This window comes from Ipomoea triloba, chromosome 13 (genome assembly GCF_003576645.1).
Source record: "Ipomoea triloba cultivar NCNSP0323 chromosome 13, ASM357664v1".
NCBI classification, from domain to species: Eukaryota; Viridiplantae; Streptophyta; class Magnoliopsida; order Solanales; family Convolvulaceae; genus Ipomoea; species Ipomoea triloba.
Window position 1 is genome coordinate 18850466 of NC_044928.1, and position 8050 is coordinate 18858515.

Here is an 8050-nt window from a genome sequence, read left to right on the forward strand (position 1 = left end):
TCAAGTTGTGAATATGGAGTATAGGACCTGTGAATATAGAGTTTTGAATGTGTGAATGCATAACAGTGGTAATATAGTTACTAAACATATAATCTTGTAATGTGTGAATGTGGAGTTTACAAAGTGTGAATGTAGAATATCATATAATCCAGTAATGTGTGATATCATATAATCCGGTAATGTGTGAATGTGGAGTTTACAAAGTGTGAATGTAGAGTATAATATATGTGAATGTGGAGTTTACAAAGTGTGACTGTAGAGTATATGTGAATGTAGAACCAGGTCCACCTTGCAAGGTGGACTTGGGTCCACGGCATAACAATTGCCAATCCAACAGTGCGGCCTAGATGAGAAACAAATAATCCTCATCCAGAATTCCCGCTTCAAATCTTAAATCTCCAAATATTGGGCTCACCACAATATAACTAGCCCAGGCAAATCAATTTCATCATAATCTCCAAAGCCGATGGATCAAGCCTCCAATCATTATTGTGTGGACCATAGTCCACCCAGCTGTGTGGACTATATTATCAAATAATGCATATTCAGTATAAAAATAATGTACATTATATTCAGGGAATGTACATTATTTGTGTACTTAATGTACATTATATTGTATAATGTACACTCAATACACAAATAATGTACATTTAATATATTAAGAATGTATTTTTTGTTTATGGTCCACACAGAACTATGGACCATAGTCTACACAATAATTTGCCTCAAGACCTCTGATTGTTATACCATGGATCAATGTTCATCTTGTATTATGGATTCTAGTATAAAAATTATGTGTCTGCATATACAGACAACCATATGGTATGTTTATTTTAGCTACCACCATGTGTAAGGTACAAAATCAATGCTTACTAAGTACAAAATCTCATTACACAGTGTACAAAATTATGGAGCATGAGATACAAATACATGTTCATAGTTATTTTGTATCTTAAAAGTATGGAATAGGTCCATAATCAGTACTTTCTAGATACAAAAATTCATATTACTAGACACATTTCCTTATAATTGTAAACACAACAAAATGGTTCATGTAAATGTTACTTATAATTGTAAACACAACAAAATGGTTCATGTAAATGTTATTTTGTATCTTAAAAGTATGGAATAGGACCTCTCGATACAGTTATCCAGTTCGAGACATAAACAGAGTTCGAGAGATAGACCTCTCGATATTTGAGTTCGAGACATCAAGCGATCAAGATATCAACCTTGGTCTCGATACACTAACAATTCTCCAACAAAGCTGAATGACGGTCATACTTAAAGTCTGGAGAAGAAGAATATCATGGAAATGGAATAATGAAGAGGTGCCGAACGTGAAGATTTCAAAATGGGCGGAAATGGATGACACGTCAGATTTCCACCACAAACGGTCAAAAGGTGCACCAATGCTGAAGTGGTCTGATTCCCTACAAACAAGGAATAATGGGAATATAAAAAGAGTAACTTTTACCAAAAGACGAAAGTGGAGCATGGACTCAAGAAAGGGGAACTATGGAACATTCACTACAAGACAAAGAGGTTCAAGTTACAAGATCACCACTCCATGAAATATGCTGAAAATATGCAAGACCCATGATCAGCATGGGAGACAAATTTCAAACGGAATAATTTTCCCTCCAACGGAATTATTCCTCTACTCTCATATATAAGGACGTAAAGACACAGAAGAAAAAAAAAAGGAAAAAAAAAAAGTGAAGAAAAAGGAAGTTCGAAATTCTTAAGAAGTGTCTGTCTAAAACGTTCAAGTGCAAGTGCTCAACTTGGAATATCATCCTGATATTCAAAACAGCGAGAAAACACATCTTAGTGTTTCAAGAGAGTTACAAAGCTTAAACTGTTATACATCCAGAAGGTGACCGAAGCTGCTCTACATCGAAGTTGATTCAACGATAGCTTGTGGTCAGATTGGAGCCTGTTACATTCAACTGTGACAACCAAAAACACCTTGCTTTGGATTAAGCAAGAGAGGTGGAGTAACCTGGCTGCTGTCCGAGCGAAAGAAACCTGAGGCTTGACGCGGGCTTGGTGATCAAAGGTCAAGTGCTCGAGAGGTGGAGTAACTGGAAGCGGGGAGAAAAACCTGAGGAGAGGCGGAGTAACCTGGCTGCTGTCCGAGCGAAAGGAACCTGAGGCTTGACGCGGGCTTGGTGATCAAAGGTCAAGTGCTCGAGAGGTGGAGTAACAAGAAGCGGGGCGAAAAACCTGAGGCTTGAGGCGGGCTTCGTGATCAAAGCTCAAGCGCTCGATATTGTACTAAAAAGGGAAGTTTTTAGTGCAATCCTTCCAGGGAGTTTCTGGAAGAAGAGTGGACGTAGGCGGGTTGGCCGAACCACTTAAAAATCTCTCTTGCATTTACTTACTGTTTTTATCTCTCGCTAACCTCTCGATTGCACTGCATATAAACACACCTCTCGAACTAACTCAAACTCGTGCTAACTAAAAGGGGATAACATTTCCGCTGCGCATAAAACTTTGTCTTCACCTCGTGAGGTATCGAACCTAAACATCCTAAGTTCAATACACACGAGAGGTCGAAAAGATTTGCAAAATCTTATACAAGTCTATTCCCCCCCCCCTCTAGACTTGTACCCCATCCCCTTGGGACCAACAATTGGTATCAGAGCAAGTTCTCTGATCGATATAAACCTTTGTTTATATTGCCTAGAGATCCTTCTTTGAAAAATCTTCTTAAATATTTTCAAAGCACGAGATAATTTTTCAATATGGACAGCATGTTGTCGAGACATCTTCTCTTTGATCTTAGCAGGTTTGACGACTGGAAAACACGCATGCTTGCGTACTTATCAGCCCTCCATGATGAGATGGCCGAGGTTATAACTTCTGGACCAGTCAAGATCCTAATGGTTAATACTGCTGCAGTTCAAACCCAAGAAACACCAAAGTACATCCCAAAACCTAGGGAAGAATGGACCAGTGATGATAGGAAGAGAAACAACCTGGACAATATTGCCAAGGATATTCTCTTCAGAGCTATAGACGAAACCATCTTCCCAAAAGTGAGGAAGTGCAAAACGGCAAAAGAGGTATGGGATACTTTGATGTTAATTGGTGAAGGTGACGAACAGGAAAAGGAAAACAAGCTCACCGTGGCCATGAAGAAGTTCGAAGACTTCAAGATGAAGCCAGGAGAGAGCATCGACAGCATGGAGTCTCGGTTCATGAAGCTCACAACCGAGATCAGTGACCTTGAAAAGGAGATCCCACAAAAGGAGCTGAACCTGAAGGTCTTACGTGGCCTCACTAAGGAGTGGGAAGTAAAGGTGATCACGATGAGAGATCACCGAGATCTGAAGGAAACCACAACAGACAAACTCTTCCGGGATCTCAAAGCCTTCGAGTTCGAGATGTTCCCAAGAGATGAGGACATTGTGGATCGACGAAACGTAGCACTTGTTGCTGAGCAACCATCCACATCTTCAAGGTCAGACTCTAATCCTATGAATGTTATGTCTGACGAACAGTTTGCTCTCTTTGTGAGAAAGTTCAGGAAATACATGAAGATGAACCAGGAGAGCAACAAAAGTTCACCTTCCTCCTCAAGAAGGAAAAATGAGAGATATCCATCCAGAAGGACGGAGGAGGAAAATCAGGGTCTATGCTACAACTGTAGAAGACCGGGACATTTCAAGGCCGAATGCCCTTACCCACTAGTAAGCAAGCATCAGGGCCAAGAAGGCAAGGATTCCAAGAGAATAGAGGAATCCAGGGAGAAGCCAACACAAGGTGGCTTCAAAGGATCATCAAAGACGTATCAGCGCAGGAAGGCGCTTGTTGCTGAAGAATTCGAGAGGACAATCGAGGAGTCCGAGACGTCGAGCTCCAGCGAAAGCAGCAGCAGCTCAGAGGATGAGAGGGGGCTCATCTGCTTATACACCGAGGAAGAGGAGAATCAATGCCTAATGGCCATTGACAACGAGGTAACCTCTACTCCTACATCTCGCTGCTCTACTTCTACCTCTCGTTGTTCTTCATTTAAAAGCGATGAGGACCCCTTCGAGATGTTGGAATCGCTCAGAAGGAACCTTAACATCGCCAATAGCACTCATGCTAGAGTGATGGATGAAAACAGCAAGCTAACTGCTGAAAGAGATATGCTTAAGAACGTCTCGAAAGAGAATTTGGAGCTGACTCTCAAAGTAAGTGAGTTAGAAGCCAAAGTAATCCTACTATCTGAAGAGTGCAAAGCTCGAGAGACGAGAGAGCTTAATCTTCGAAAGGTCATAGCATCATACACTAATTCCTCCAAAGCTATGGAGAAAATGGTGGTTGATCACAGACCTACAAGTGATAGAACCGGTCTAGGGTTCCATCAAGACCATCTCTCGAGAGATAAACAGACCAATGGTTTGGGAACTTCAAGAAATGGAGGATCTCAACCCAAACCAAATAAAGGTCATAAAGGACCAACAGAAAAGACCAGAGTAGCTATTCATAAACCGTCCCTATACACCAGCAATGGAAAGTATAGGAAAGCTACGAAGAATGGCCGGGTAAACAATATCGAGAGATCACCTTGCTATCTCTCGCAAGGCCATTCCAAGTACAAAAAGAGCTACACTCCATATAATGCACCTCAAGGCAAATATGGAAGGTCTGAGATCCACATAGTTAGGAACTCACGGATGGAGAAAGGAAGACTCTATCCATCTAGTGAGAATTGGTCATCAAATCACAAGTTCTGGAAGAAACCTCACTTTCAGCAATTTCACATGACCAAACAGCGTATGAAAGGCATGGTGCATAAGCCGGTCGAAAAGTCTCTACCTAAGTTGATTTATGCACCAAAGAGACCTAAAACATTTGCTAGCATTCCTTATGATTATCAAACGTACAATGGCTACATTGCACCTAGGCCTGGAATAATGGGCACAAGGTATAAATGGATGCCTAAACTCACTAACCCACCAGGACCCAAAGTTTGGGTACCTAAACTTGCTTAATTGCCTTGCAGGACACCAGGGACATGTGGTTCATTGACAGTGGATGTTCGAGACATATGACGGGAAATCTAACACTGCTAGAGAACATCCAACCTATCGAAGGTCCCTTGGTGACATTTGGCGACAACGAGAAGAAGGGACGCACAAAAGCTGTTGGTGAAATTCAAAAGAATGAGCTGGTTATTAAGGGAGTATCCTACGTTGAAGGGCTCAAGTTCAATCTCCTTAGTACAAGCCAGTTCTGTGACAAGGGCTACAAAGTTATCTTCACCAAAAGCAAATGCCAGATTATGAGCGAGGAATCTCTCGAAGTCGTCTTGGAAGCAGCAAGGAAAGGAAACATGTACATAGTGGATTGGAGGTCTGCAAAACCATCCCTATGTATGCTAGCAAGGAGCAAGGAAGATTTATGCTGGGATTGGCATAGTAAGCTTAGTCATCTGAACTTCAAAACTATCAACAAGCTTACTAAGAGGAACCTAGTGGAAGGATTGCCCAAAGTGACGTTTCGAAAGGATAAAATTTGTGAGGCATGTCAACGTTGCAAACAGATCAAATCCTCTTTCAAGAGCAAAGCCGAGACATCATCCACTAGACCATTAAGTCTTCTTCACATGGACTTATTTGGCCCAGTGGATCCACCCAGCATAAAGGGAAAGAAGTACACTCTTGTGGTAGTAGATGACTACACAAGATTCACATGGACCGTGTTCTTAACCAAGAAAAGTGAGACAAAAATTGCCCTGCCAAATCTCTTGAAGCAAGTTCAAGTTGAAAAGGATGTCTCGATACTACAGATCCGGTCAGATCAAGGTGGAGAGTTCATAAATCAAGTAATCGAGAGCTACTGCAATGAGAACGGGATTCATCATCAACTGTCAGCGGCTCGAACGCCCCAACAAAACGGGGTTGCTGAAAGAAGGAACAGAACTCTCAAGGAAGCTGCAAGGACCATGCTCTCACAAGCCAACATATCACAAGGATTTTGGGCAGAAGCAATCAACACAGCGTGCTATACCCAAAATCGGTCCTTGATCGTGAAAGGAGTTTGGAAAGACTCCATATGAGTTGTGGAATGAAAGAAAACCGAATGTANGCGTGCTATACCCAAAATCGGTCCTTGATCGTGAAAGGAGTTTGGAAAGACTCCATATGAGTTGTGGAATGAAAGAAAACCGAATGTAAGCCACTTCCACACATTCGGGTGCAAATGCTATATCCACAACAATGGGAAGGCTCAACGAAGAACTTTTGAAGAAAAGGCAGATGATGGAGTATTTCTAGGATACTCATCAACAAGCAAAGCATTCAGAGTCTTCAACAAGCGAAGTTTAGTGGTTGAAGAGTCCATACATGTTACCTTTGATGAAAGGGCATCGACAGATCAACCATCAAAGACAACGGAAGCAGCTGAGAAAGATCAGCCAGAGTCTATCGAGAGATCAAACTTACCTCTCGAAGACAAGCAGTCTATAGTTCGAGACGTAGCGGAACTCCAGTCAGAATCAGAAGATGAAGAGACTACCAAGAAGAAAGCTCCTGACTCAGTTGATCAAATCCAGATCATAGATGTTCAACCCACATCTCAATCTTCAACGGAAGCATCAACTGAGGAGCCACAACCCAACCTAAGATGGCTGAAGAGTCACCCTGCTGATCAAGTGATTGGAGATGTACGTGACAGAGTTCAAACCAGATCAGCATACGGAGAAAGCATGTTTGCTTGCTTTCTATCTCAAATAGAGCCTAAGGTGATCGAAGAGGCTCTATGTGATCCAGATTGGGTGCAAGCCATGCAAGAGGAACTTCATCAGTTTGAACGGAACGATGTTTGGGAACTAGTTCCGAGACCTCATCATCAGAATGTCATTGGTACAAAGTGGGTTTTCAGAAACAAGATGAATGAGGATGGAATTATTGTTAGGAACAAGGCCAGACTTGTTGCCAAAGGCTACTGTCAGGAGGAAGGAATAGATTTTGATGAAACCTTCGCTCCAGTGGCACGTCTCGAAGCCATACGCATCTTTCTCGCATATGCCGCCTTCAAAGATTTTAAGGTATATCAAATGGATGTCAAGAGCGCTTTTCTGAACGGACTTCTCGAAGAAGAGGTGTACGTTGAACAACCTCCGGGTTTCTTGAAGGACGTGGGAGCTGACAAAGTGTACAAATTAAAGAAGGCACTTTACGGCTTAAAACAAGCTCCGAGAGCTTGGTATGATACCTTATCCTCTTTTCTACTTCAGTGTGGGTTCACCAAAGGCCTAGTGGACAAAACATTGTTTAGAATTAAGGACGGGGATCACATCTTATTGGTGCAAATCTATGTGGATGATATCATTTTTGGAAGCACCAATCCAGACTTGTGCGAGAAGTTCTCCAGGTTGATGAAAGGGAAGTTCGAGATGAGCATGATGGGAGAACTAAACTACTTCCTTGGATTACAAGTGAGACAGCTTAAGGAAGGTATCTTCATCAATCAGGAGAAATACACCAAGGATCTGCTCAGAAAATACAATATAGAAGGGAAATCCTCAGTCAAAGTACCCATGGGAACCTCTCTACGTATCGATGTCGACAGTGAAGGTCGAGAGGTCGATCAGACAACTTATCGAGGTATCATCGGATCTCTTCTCTATTTAACTGCTAGTAGACCAGATATATCCTTTGCAGTAGGTGTATGTGCTAGGTTTCAGGCAAGTCCTAAGGAAAGCCACTTAAATGCATCTAAAAGATTCTTAGATATCTCAAAGGTACGCAAAGTGTTGGACTTTGGTATTTGAGAGGTGGATCTTTCGAACTTATGGGTTACTCAGATGCGGACTTTGCCGGCTGTAAGATAGATCGAAAAAGCACATCAGGGACATGTCAGTTTCTAGGTGGAAGACTTGTCTCATGGTTTAGCAAGAAACAGCATTCAATAGCTACAAGCACCGCTGAGGCAGAGTATGTAGCAGCTGGAAGTTGCTGTGCTCAGATTTTATGGATGAAGCAACAATTACTGGATTATGGGGTTGAGTGTAAGGAGGTTAAGATCATGTGTGACAATACAAGTGCTATTG